The sequence below is a fragment of the Rhinopithecus roxellana genome, chromosome 6, assembly GCF_007565055.1.
Source record: "Rhinopithecus roxellana isolate Shanxi Qingling chromosome 6, ASM756505v1, whole genome shotgun sequence".
Lineage (NCBI taxonomy): Eukaryota > Metazoa > Chordata > Mammalia > Primates > Cercopithecidae > Rhinopithecus > Rhinopithecus roxellana.
Window position 1 is genome coordinate 127,928,697 of NC_044554.1, and position 12,562 is coordinate 127,941,258.

General features: G+C 37.9%; 1 protein-coding gene across 6 annotated transcripts in view; it reads left to right on the plus strand.

The window, feature by feature from the left end:
- C1GALT1 (core 1 synthase, glycoprotein-N-acetylgalactosamine 3-beta-galactosyltransferase 1) overlaps positions 1-12,562 on the plus strand; it is an 85,607-nt gene that overhangs the window by 46,284 nt on the left and 26,761 nt on the right. For 2 of the 6 annotated variants that reach the window (XM_030932851.1, XM_030932852.1), the window contains exon 2: positions 1,916-2,113. The exons of the other annotated variants lie outside the window; for them this stretch is intronic. The gene's annotated coding sequence lies outside the window, so the exon portion shown is untranslated. The remainder of the gene's footprint in view (positions 1-1,915; positions 2,114-12,562) is intronic. 6 annotated transcript variants of the gene reach the window in all.

Here is a 12,562-nt window from a genome sequence, read left to right on the forward strand (position 1 = left end):
TTAGAAGTCCCATACCTTCTTTCTCAATTTCAGTGTTACAGTCTTCAAAGCTATTAAAAACCAGCATTTGAGAACACCTGTTAATGTCCTTAATATAGCTTGATTATAAACTATCTTTTGAGAAGGAACAAAGCAGGACAACAATTTTCTGCAAATGACAAAATTTTCAGGATAGCTATGGTTAAAAACATGACTGATTAATTTATTTATTTCTGTGGTTTACAGTAACTTTACCCTTAATTGTGATTGATAGCATATACTTGGGCGTTAGAATTTTGGAAATCCCATACAATTTTGGAACGTGTATTAGTATTATTTACCGAAATATAATGTAAAGAAGATTGGACATCATTTTGACAATCTTATGTGACTAAACATGTCAAATAATCCTGTCTACCTTTTCTTTGAATGTTTGAGGGGCCCTCTGAGCCATCCAGAAAGCCAGGCATCAGTAAGGACAATTTCCAGATTGGCATAAATTATTTTGCCAAAATGATGACTTAAAAGGCAAAAACCTTTCATTAGCCTTTACTATGAGATGAAAATTTTGTTTAAAGCCAAATTTTACACTTGCATTAGTTTACTGATGTTAACCCCAATTAGGTTAAATGAAACCTTATAGATTATTTCATCTAATTTTAACCAATTTGACCATGAAGTAAAAATCTTTACAAACCTTTCACAACCTTTTTACTAAAGGGCAGATTGTGCCTTAAGACCTTTTTGCTATGCTTTGATTTCAGTGCTTAATTTATGAAAAGAACATATAAATATAATGGGAGAAGACACTGTAGTGCTTCTACTGTGCATTTCATTGCAAAGCAACCCAAAGCCAATTGGCTTATTTTGTAATCAGGCCATCCCTGATGGGAGTCTCATCTCCCATTGCGGGGTGAGGATGTCTCCTTATCTTCCAGGTGGCCAAGAGCATACTTTTCTAATTTATAACTATAATTTATAACTACTATTAGCCATCCCTTACAGTGTATTTTCTACCTAGTTGTTACACACCAAAGCTTTTCATAATGTGAAGTAATTTGATTCCCCCCCAAACTTAAAACACAATAGATAACACAATGCAAAACAGAATAGAGCCTTTGATTTTGAGAGGGATCCATCTCCTTTTAATTTCTGGGATTTCATGAGGAAAAAAAGGGTTTTTTTTCCCCGAAACGGGGTCTGTGGCATCTCATTTTCCCCAAGGAGTTCCATGCTACCAAAAGTTATCTTAGGACCTCTCATGCGTGTATTAAGAGAAAATGGAGAAAAATAATTCAGTCGACTGAGGAGAGCCTTTTTCCAGAAAAATAAGATCCAAGAAGAGAAAAACATAAAAGCCTTTTAAATATACCTATAACTTGAATATCCACTTTTAATTAAGCTGAGCACTCTTTAAGGAAATCCTTTTAAATCCCCTGTTACTTGACTTTAGCCATGCCAAGCATTTAAGATTTTCAGCTTTAGAACTTTTGAAAGTAACCTCATGGTGAAACCAGCAAGCCTTAATCAGGTTTTGACTCAACTGAGTGTGTACAAAGTATTTTCAAAATTGTGACTGAGACAGTGAAAGAGATCCAACCCAAACAACTCCACTTTGTTTCCAGCCCCCAAGCTGTCCTTGCCCATCCCTCAGGGGCAAGGAGGAGCCGAGTTTACATTCTACAGTCGAAAACAAAGATGATAATAGCTTCCCATGATATACTTCCCTCTTGCCTGGGGACTGGACCGGAAACTAACCACAAGATTAGAAACCATGGCCCAGGAGCCATGCAGCTGGAGGCTACAAGATTTTGACCCTCCCTAAACTGCTCTCAAAGTCAGGCTTAAGATATTTTGTAAACCCTGCCCTTGATGGATCAGCTGGTACCATCCAGATTGACTAACTGGATTATCTGATTTTGTGGCCCTCACCCAGGAACTGACTTAGCACAAGAAGACAGCCACCATTGTAAAATGGTGGAGACTAAAACAAAGTATTGCCACGTGGTTGCAGATGATGTTCCCAAGCACATGAAATGAGATGGAGGCTGTAACCAAGCTTGCCACCGACTGCTTTGCTGGACTGGCTTGAACAGCAGGCTTATGGAGTCCTGGGCCTGCATCCTAACCTAAGGTACCCTTTCTTTGACAGAACCATACAGAAAGACATGCAAAGCACACCACATTGTTTATAGCATAAGACCAACCTCACAAATACTTCTTCATTAATTATAAATTTACAGAGAATATAAACAATGATCCTTATTATCCCTTTTGCCAGTTTGCACAGGGAGAGAAAAGCCAAAAGCCCAGTTGGTAAGACATTTTTACACTTTTGCCAGCATATCAGGCTTCTCGGTTCCCTTCCCCCAGCTTAACTTTAAGCCAAGGATTTTAAGGTTTGGAAAATTAACCTTTTTCAGGTTGGAAGAACATTATGAAAGAGACAGAAGCCATGTTAAACCATGAAAAAAGGAAAAACACTAGAAAGGAATTCCAGTTAGGGTTTTCAAGAAGTATTGCCTCTCTTGCTATTGAGAATGGTGTTTCCTCTATTTCTTTGTCTTCCCTATTTTTTCTTTTCCCTTTTGGCGTACTATAGGAGATACATTGCTTATCACCAAAATTCTCTTCTGCTTGCAGAGCTGCCTGTTTAAGCTGCAGTGACGGCTTGACTTAGCAGCAATATAACATCCTCCCGTGTGAGGTTAAATACCTGAGTTAAATTTTGGAAAGCTTCTGTATACCTATTAGGATTGTTAGAAAATCAGTCTAAATCTCCTTTTACTTGTGTAAAGTCCTGCAATGAGCAGGGAACTTGAAGGTGCCACCAAATAAGGGGGACCCTCAGATGATTTCCCTGAAAGTTACTTTTTTTTTAAATTTTGGGGAACTATTTTCCCTGGGCTTGCCCAGTATGGTTGCTGAAAGATCTGAGTTGATCTTAAAACACTTGCAGAGGTTTAGTAGAAATGCCATGCTCTTGTGCAAAAGAAAATGAGTTGCTTTCTTTAAAGTTCTGAGGTTAAGGAAGTTCCAGTGTTTCAGAGTGCACTCCAGAGGGGTGCAAGCTGAAGATAATTTATTACCCAGTTAGAAAAAGAAGCGAGAATAAAAGCGTTTTCTTAGTCTCCTTCCTTTCCGTATGACCCAGAGTGGAGGAGAAGACAGGGAGTATCCTCTGAATGTCTTACCTCCCTGGTTTCTGGATTCCGGCACTTTCTTAAATGTGCTCCCCTGTGGTTGTAGGCATGGTCCTCCAAGCCGTGGATCCGGTTGAACTAAGTGATGGGGCTAACCACGCGTACCCAAGCAGCCTTAGCTTATCTGCCTTGTGTGATTTCCCTTTGACTTCCTAGAACCAGTGTGATTTGCCTGGATCCCCCCCCTGCCAAAAAAAATGATCTGGAGAGACTGTAGCCTTTGGGCAAGGCTCCTTTAATGGAGGCAATGTGCTATAGACTGCCTGCTATTACGGCCCATGCTAAAGCATTTACACTTGAAACAGTTCTGGTTAACTTCCGAACTTAAACTTCCCTTACTAATTAAGTACTATGTTAATTGGGACAGAATAGATGCCTTAAAAAAACGTAGGAATCGGAATGGCCATTTTCCCACTCATAGGACAATATCAGGACTAAAATCTGACTGTCAAAGACATTTTACTCCTAACTTAAAAGCAGAAACTTCCTTTCTCTGAAGAGTCCTAGAGCTTGATTTCTACCAGAGAAATTGGAGAGAGAGTTATTGAGTTACTGCCTGCTGCGATTCTCCATCTTTTCTAACAGACATTTTTTCCCTAAACTATAAGGATTCCTGCACAGTAGACACACCCACACAGGGTAAGAGACTGCGGATAAAAAGAGAAAGTTTGGCGACAGTGTAGATGGAAGAGAGCATTGAGATCATAGAACAGATTTAAAGTTGAAATCCGCTGCGTACTCACCAATCTGATGAATGAATTTCTTTTACGGGCCAGTGCACCAAAATGATAACAGCTCTGATGAGTGAAGGAACACCAGGCTTCTTGGTGCTTATACTGTTTTAGATAAAATGACATGGACACACATGGAGTGGTTTTAAGAAGCAGAGAGTTTAATAGGCCAGAAAGAAGGTAGAAGGAAGAAGCTCCCCCATACAGACCTGGGGAGCTGGGGCGGCAGGGGTCAGGCGGTGCTCCAAAGCTGAGAGGGGGAATTCCCCTACCCCCCACCATTTTTTTTAAAGAGACATGGTCTTGCTACATCACCCAGGCTGCAGTGTAGTGGTCATTCGCAAGGGATCCTCCTGCCTCAACCTCCTAAGTAGCTGAGACTACAGGCACATGCCACCTGCACCTGGTAGTGGTTAAGTCTTAATGATTATGTGGGCACATGCTTTATTCACTGATAATTATTTCATTTTTATTCCTTTTTGTTTTAATAAGATAGAAACTTCTTTAAAAGCTTTGAGAAAACTATTGAAAACTTTAGAGGTGTAGGCATGATTTGAAATACAATAGAAGCAGTTCTTTCGTTTTTATGTATTTATTTAAGGAAGCAGAGTCTCACTCTGTTGCCCAGGCTGGAGTGCAGTGGTACAATCGTAGTTCATTGCAGTCTTGTCCTGAGCTCAAGTGAGCCTCCTAAAATTCTGGGATTTCAGGCATGAGCCACTATGCCTGGCCCAGAAACAGTTTTCTTTACTAAATCAGGCAGCATAGATACCAATTTAGAAAAATCATTTCAACTGTAGCTCTCCCCTCCCCGCTCCAAAAAACTAGATGGCTTTTGCAAGCTGAGCAGTATCTTAGGTACTGGCGAGAGAAAGATACATGAACCCATAGCTGCCGTTCTGGGGGAGCTTTACTGATGAGTATACATAAAAGTGTAAATGAAGGAATCATGAAAAAGTAGATGGGATAGTATTATAGTTTGACCATGGAGTTAGGGAATGGGAGCAGTGGAAAATGCTGAAACTAAGATAACCTTTAAAAGTTAGTTACAGGTCTATGGAGTAGACAAAATCAGGCCAGGCACTCCAGTCATAAAGATTAAAATGGTCAAAGTCATCTATATAAAAGGCCATGGAAGGCTTGGAGAAAGGCTCAGTGTAGGCTTAGGGATAGGGAATGTCAGAAATAAAATGGCAGAAAGGTGAACTAGAGCTAGACCCTGTGTGCCAAGTTAAGCAGTTGGATTTAATTTTATGGCATTGTAAAGTATTATATTTTTAAAACAAGACTGTTAGGTGAAGACTATGGGGTTGTTGGCAGAGAGTAGTAAAAGTTATTGGCCCAATGAAAAATGATCAAATAATGGAAGGAGAAAAGTGTCATCAGAGTGATTAAAATAGAGCAACGTAGAGATACTAGGTTTGGGGGTGGGGAATGAATAAGGTGAGCTGCTTTGCCCCCTTATTACAAGCTAGTTATTGTGTATTGCACTAGTGCCTCATAAAAAGAATCATAGCAACTCTGAGAGGTAAGATAGTCTATTTTGCTTTATTTTGCCTTCTGAGAGTTTACACTGAAACAGTAGATGTGCTAGTGACTGTGTCTTTGGCTCCTAATACAATATTTAACACTTGGAAAGGTACTCATTTGGTAGCACCTTCCAAAGATTACATAAAACCTTGTAATTGGGTTTAAAATCAAATTGGTGTAAATCTTAAACCGTGTTTCTATTTTTTTTTTTTTTTTTTTTTTTTTGAGACAGAGTCTTGCTGTGTTGCCCGGGCTGGAGTGCAGTGGCACGATCTCGGCTCACTGCAAGCTCCACCTCCTGGGTTCATGCCATTCTCCTGCCTCAGCCTCCCGAGTAGCTGGGACTACAGGCGCCCGCCACCACACCCGGCTAATTTTTTGTATTTTTTTTTTTTTTTTTTTTTAGCAGAGATAGGGTTTCACCGTGTTAACCAGGATGGTCTCCATCTCCTGACCCTCGTGATCCAGCGCCAGCCTTAGCCTCCCAAAGAGCTGGGATTACAGGCGTGAGCCACCGTGCTGGCCCTGTGTTTCTGTTTTTAAAGAATGTTCCCACCCATTTTAGGTTCAAAGATCAAACTCTAAGAGTGACTTTGTGTTACTCTTCTATGAGTACACAAATATTTTGTGCATCCTCAATGTTTTCTATGATACCCAAAGTTAGTGTTATACTACTTGATGATATCAAAATGAAGTGAGGGAGGAAGGAAAAGAATACCATACAGGTTTCCTTTTGTGGATACTCCTTAGTAGCTAACACTCAGACTGGGATTTCCAAACCTGGTTATACTTAAAGAGAATTGAACCTGAACCAAGTGGAAAGAGCACTGAAAGCTTTGCTTCCCTGCTTTAAACATTGTCTTTCGTTGTACAGAAAATGAAGATTGAATATAGCATGTTCCCGTTTGAGTTCTAGTCACCCAGAAATCAGAGAACTCTCAAGCCTCCATCCTGTTTATTTCAAAATCCAGCAGGCTACCAGCCACCATTCAATATTTTTGGAGGAAGAAAATTTTGATCAAAATAATGCATCAATTCTCAAAGTATGGTCTGGGGAAACTGAGATCTCTCAAATCTTTTCAGGAGGTCCATAAAGTCAAAACTAGACTGATATCAAGATGTTATTTGCATTTCTCTTTCATTCTGTCACAAATGTACAGTCACGTTTTTAAGAAGCTACATGGTATATGACATTGCAACAAATTAAATGCAGAAGGAGACATGGAATTCAAGATCCAGCTGTTTTCTATTAAGCCAGTTACTAAGATTTGTAGACATTTAAAGCAGTGCCACTTTTCTCATTTTAAAAGGAAATAGTTATTTTTCATAAAATACATTATTTGTGTTAACAGGTAGAGGGTTTAACATTACTATTTTGAATAGTTTACACATAGTCTTTTAGGAGAATGAAAATATTCTATGATACTGTAATGAGAGATATGTGTCATTGTACATTTGTCCAAACCCATAGAATGTACACCACCACTGAAAGTGAACCCTAATCTAAACTGTAGACTTTGGGTGATGTGTCAGTGTAGCTTTATCAGTTGTAACAAATGTACGCTCTGGTGAGGAATGTTGATACAGGAAGCTAGGCATGTGTTGAGGCAGAGAGTATTGGGAAATCTCTGTTCTCCGTCCTCTCAGTTTTGTTGTGAATCTAAAACTACTCTGAAAAAAATAAAGCCTTAAAAGTTTTTCAGTTTCAATTTCTAATAAAAATCTGATCAATAGATAAAACCTACATAAATAAAAACTATTTGGAGGTCCTCACTAAGAGTTTAAAGGGATCCTAAGATTAATTTTTGAGTGCTGCTCAAGAAATACATATTCATTAAACTCAATTTAGAAAAATAATCTTAGTTGGCGCTTAATCCAGTTGAAATATTAGAAGCATTTTAAATATTTTGGTTAATTTTCTTCTAGTCTTTTTTTAGTATCACTTTTTTAAGTACATAATTGGAATAACATTGTCTATAAAATTTTGTATAAAATTGTATATAAAATTATTGTATATAAAATATTTGTGTTCACTTATGTTTTCATAAAACGTAATCTTCAAAAATTTAGCAGTTGTATAATCTACTTAGTGGGTATATCTTAATTTACATAATTTTACCTTGTATTGATTCTGATTGGGGTATTAAATCTTTTTCATTTAGCACATACTTGGAAGCTTATTATGTACAGGCACTACTCATGAATGCTTTTTATTTTTTATTAAGATTTTCTTAGATTAAGAGTTGAGTGGCTGAGTAAAAAGAGGGGAGTGTGCTAAAGAGAATCTTGTCTTTTGAGTTTTTTTATAGAAGCAGGCCATATAGCAAGCAATTAAAATTAATAGGAATTTATACAACTCTGTTAGCCAGCGTAGGGTTGTGGAAAGTTATGGTAAATTAATTTAAAGCACTTAGAAGAATATCCTTTGCAATGAATAATTACTCAGTGTTACCTGTTTTTATTTGCTATATTATATTTTAGATTTGACTGTTCTTTTTAATTGGTAATTCAAATATACAGGTGACCAATTCTGAAACTTCTCCCAGTCTCCAGACCTGTATCTCCAACAGCTCGCTCAACATTTCTACATCAGTGTCCTACTGGTGCTTTAAAATATGATATATGCTGAGCATTGATCTAAACAAAATCTGTCATGTCTTTAAAGTATCTTTATTCTCTCTCTCTTTTTTTTTTTTTTTTTTTTTTTTTTTTGAGATGGAGTCTCGCTCTGTCACCAGGCTGGAGTGTGCACTGGTGAGATCTCGGCTCACTGCAACCTGCACCTCCTGGGTTCAAACAATTCTTCTGCCTCACCCTCCCCAGTAGCTGGAACTACAGGCATGCACCACCACACCCAGCTAATTTTTGTATTTTTAGTAGAGACAGGGTTTCACCATGTTGGCCAGGATGGTCTTGATCTCTTGACCTTGTGATCCGCATGCCTTGGCCTCCCAAAGTGCTAGGATTACAGGCATGAGCCACCGTGCCTGGCCCAAAAGTATCTTTATTCTTCCCTCACACTTGTTGGATAGTTTAGGTATAAAATTATAGGTTGAAAATTATTTTTCCTCAGAATTTCAAAGGAGTTTCTCTACTGCTTTTTAGCTTTCAATGTTGTGCAAAAGTCCAGAACCACTTATTTTCTGGTCTCTTGTATGTGACCTTTTGTTCCTCTCTCAAAGTTTGCAGGATGGCTTATTTGACCCACCCGTTCTGAGATTTCATGATATGTCTTTATGGGTCTGTTTTTATTTATTGTGCTGGGTATCATTGGATCCTTTCAGTGTGAAAATGTAAATGTCTTTGAAATAGTGAGTTAATGATTTCCTCTTCTATCTGGACCTCTAAAGTGATTTTTCGTTTTCACAATTTTTTTTCTTATTTTCCATCACCTTGTCTTTCTTGTCTTTTAACGTTGCTTACTTTCAGGTAGATTTCTTTATCTGATTTACAGCTGTTCTATTTGAGGTTTTCAATTTTCTTATATTTTAATGTTTAGGAGTCTTTTGTCTTCTGATATTTAAAAACTGATATTGTGTTCTTCATGAATACAATGGTGTGGCATCTTTTCTCTCAAGATATTAATGGTGGTATTTTGTTTAAGTTTTCATCTCATTGCATAATCTCTACCAAGTTGATTTAAATGTGACTGTGTTTGTCTTTTCTTTCTTATCAGAGCCATACCTTAAAATGTCTGGTGATTCTTAACTGGTGTTGATAATTTAGACTAGCTAATAAAAAACTAATTGAAATATCTGTACAAGTTGTTGGGACTAATCACCAGGGGTTTTTTAACTGTAGGATGATCCAACTGGAGTGATTTGTTGCTCAACCTCTTAGGAGTTCCATAATGCAAATCCAAACAAAGTAGTTTTTAAGTTTCTGTATCCTAAAATTACTGTAGCAGGTGATGCCAGTGCTCTCTCCATAGGCCTGTTTCCTTCCTGCTCTCAGACTCCTAGTGTGTGCTGAGTCTCAACATCTAGCTCCTAAGGCTTGTTGCAAGGCCAGTCTCACCATGCCAGAGCCTGTTTTGCCAATGTACCTGCTGTGGAAGTGTCTGGAAATTTTGCTTCCTGAGGACAGCCCTTAACCAATGACTAATGATATGAGTAAACTCTGAGGTGTGACCTACATTAACACCAGAGCTACCCTGAGGGACTGAGCTAAAATTACCCTCTATGGGACCTTCCTTGGTGTCTTACCCTTGCTTAGCTTCCTTCCCTTTCCTGTCCTGTTTCCCTACAAGTTTTTCCACAGAATATTTTCTAATAAATCACTTTGACACAAGTGCATCATCTTAGAGCTTACTGCCAAAAGACCCAACGTACAATAACTACTACTAATTGCAAAGCATTCTCTTTAATAATGTAATAGTTTGGAGTGAAATCAGACTGAAGTTTTCTATTCTGTTCTTTGGGTTCTGTTAGATAATGTCATCAAACTTTTATATTAAAGAGGAATTGGTTAATTTCTGCTCCTTAATTTTCTGGAATGATTTATGTAGTCCAAAAATTGTTTTTTGGAAGATTGAGAGACTTTAGGAAAGTCAGGACCTTTTTGAAGTCTGGCTCTTTGACAACATGTTTTATTTTTTCTGTGGTTGTCTGTTAGGTTGTGTATATTGAGCCAGGTTTGATAATTAGCTTTCTTTTAAATAGAAATGTGTGTTTCATTGAGGTTTTTATGTTTAATAGCTATTATACAAAGTGTTATTTTTTCATTTTATCTGTGAACATGAATACTATTTGAATTCTGATTTGAACAAACCAACTGCGAAAAGTTGTGTGTGCTAATTGAGACAGTTTGATTACAGAAGACAGTTGGGGAAATTTGATTACAGACTCTGGGTTAGATGATTCCAAATAATTATTGCTAATTTGTTAGGCATTTAGTAATGGCATTGTAGCTTTTAAGAAAATGTTGATATTTTCAGAGAGGTTTACAGAAGTATGTAGAAATGAGATGACTTTATGTCTAAGATTTGCATATAAAACTAATCATTTGAAGAAAGAATAAAGTAAATATGCCAAATTTTTTATTATAATTGAATCTGTATGACAGGTATGCGAGGTTTTTTTTGTTTGTTTTATGCATGTGTGAAGATTTTTGTAGTTAAGCATTTTTTTAAAAAAAATGACAACTGAGTTACTTACGTGATGAAATTAGAACACATACTTCTTACAAGCACATTCTCTCCTATCCCCCACTTCATTTAAGTTGGCAACATAATGCCATTTTTGCCTAACTATAACATAAATTAGTATCGTTTTATATTATGAAGTTTTTCTTTCTGGGATAATAACATTTCTGCTCTGTTGCATAATTACCACACACAGGTTTTTCTTTTTTTGGAGATGGAGTCTTGCTCTGTTACCCAGGCTGGAGTACAGTGGTGCGATCTTGGCTCACTGCAACCTCTGCCTCCCAGGTTCAAGCAATTCTCCTGCCTCAGCGTCCCCAGTAGCTGGGAGCACAGGCACCTGCCATCATGCCCAGCTTATTTTTAAAAATATTTTTAGTAGAAATGGGGTTTGTCCATGTTGGCCAGTCTAGTTTGGAACTCCTGACCTCAAGTGATTCCCCCACTTCAGCCTCCCAAAGTGCTAGAATCATAGGTGTGAACCTGGCCACACACAGATTTAGTTTATATCGGAAGAGATTGCATGTCTTTTGCCAAGCCTTTCATTGTATGATTTCTCCATTTGTGAGTTTTATGGGTTTTGTTTTTTGTTTTGTTTTTTGTTTTTGAGACCAGGTGTCACTTTGTCACCCAGGTTGGAGTGCGGTGGCTTGATCTCACAGCAACCTCCACCTCCCAGACTCCAGCAGTCCTCCCACCTTAGCCTACCAAGTAGCTGGGACCACAGGCGTGCACTGCCACACCTGGCTAATTTTTTTTATTTCTGGTAGAAACAGGGTTTCGCCATGTTGCCCGGGCTGGTGTTTCATTTCATTTCGTTTCTTCAATTTAGATTCCTTGCTGAGTTATATCTTTAGCTAATATATCAAGGGTATATGGGTCCTGAGTCCGTACATATTTGAAAATGTCTTCCTATTATTTTGATTATTGAATGACAACTTGATAATTATCTGAGACTGTGAGCATATGTTTTTCCATTCAAAAACTTCAGTTTTTACAGCATTTCTTTTGCCATATAATGATACAGAGAAAGCTGCCTGTTTTTCCTTTGTAGTTCTGCCTAATACTTTTCCTTTGCCTTGCTTGCTTTTTTTCCTGGATACTTAAAGAGTTTAAGAATAAAGGTCAGGATGTTTTTAAATACTGATCTGTGTATATATTGCATTTTTCTGGTTCTTATAAGAGGCCTTTAAATATTCAGATATATGGCCTTCATTTCAGTGCATTTTCTTTTATTATGTCTTAGACTTTTTTCCTATTCTATTCTTTTTTTCAATATAAGTTATCTCTCTGTTGGCTCTCCATTGCCTGTCTTTCATATCTGTCAACTTCTCTATAATTTCTTTAATCTCTTGAATTCCTAAATGTGTACAAAACAGTTCTGTATAGTTTATGACTTCCTTATTTTATATGGAATAAATACTCAGAACTGTGTCTTTCACCTCTGTTTTGTATCCTGTGTTCCTTTTTTGTTTTCCACTGCAAGGTTTTTATGTAGGGTCGATACATTTCTATTTGTTTTTTTTTTTTTTTTTTTTTTTTTTTTTTGAGACGGAGTCTCGCTCTGCCACCCAGGCTGGAGTGCTGTGGCCAGATCTCAGCTCACTGCAAGCTCTGCCTCCCGGGTTAACGCCATTCTCCTGCCTCAGCCTCCCGAGTAGCTGGGACTACAGGCGCCCGCCACCTCACCCGGCTAATTTTTTTGTATTTTTTAGTAGAGACGGGGTTTCACCGTGTTAGCCAGGATGGTCTCGATCTCCTGACCTCGTGATCCGCCCGTCTCGGCCTCCCAAAGTGCTGGGATTACAGGCTTGAGCCACCGTCTATTTGTTTTTTAAATAGAATCAGTTCTAGCTAATCTTAAGAAATGCATGGATGGAAATCTTTTTTACTTCTTTCCACATACAGGCAATTGTTCTATACATTGTTTGGATCATTCCCTTTAAAGTTTAGCTGGAGTTTTATGCTGCTGCTGG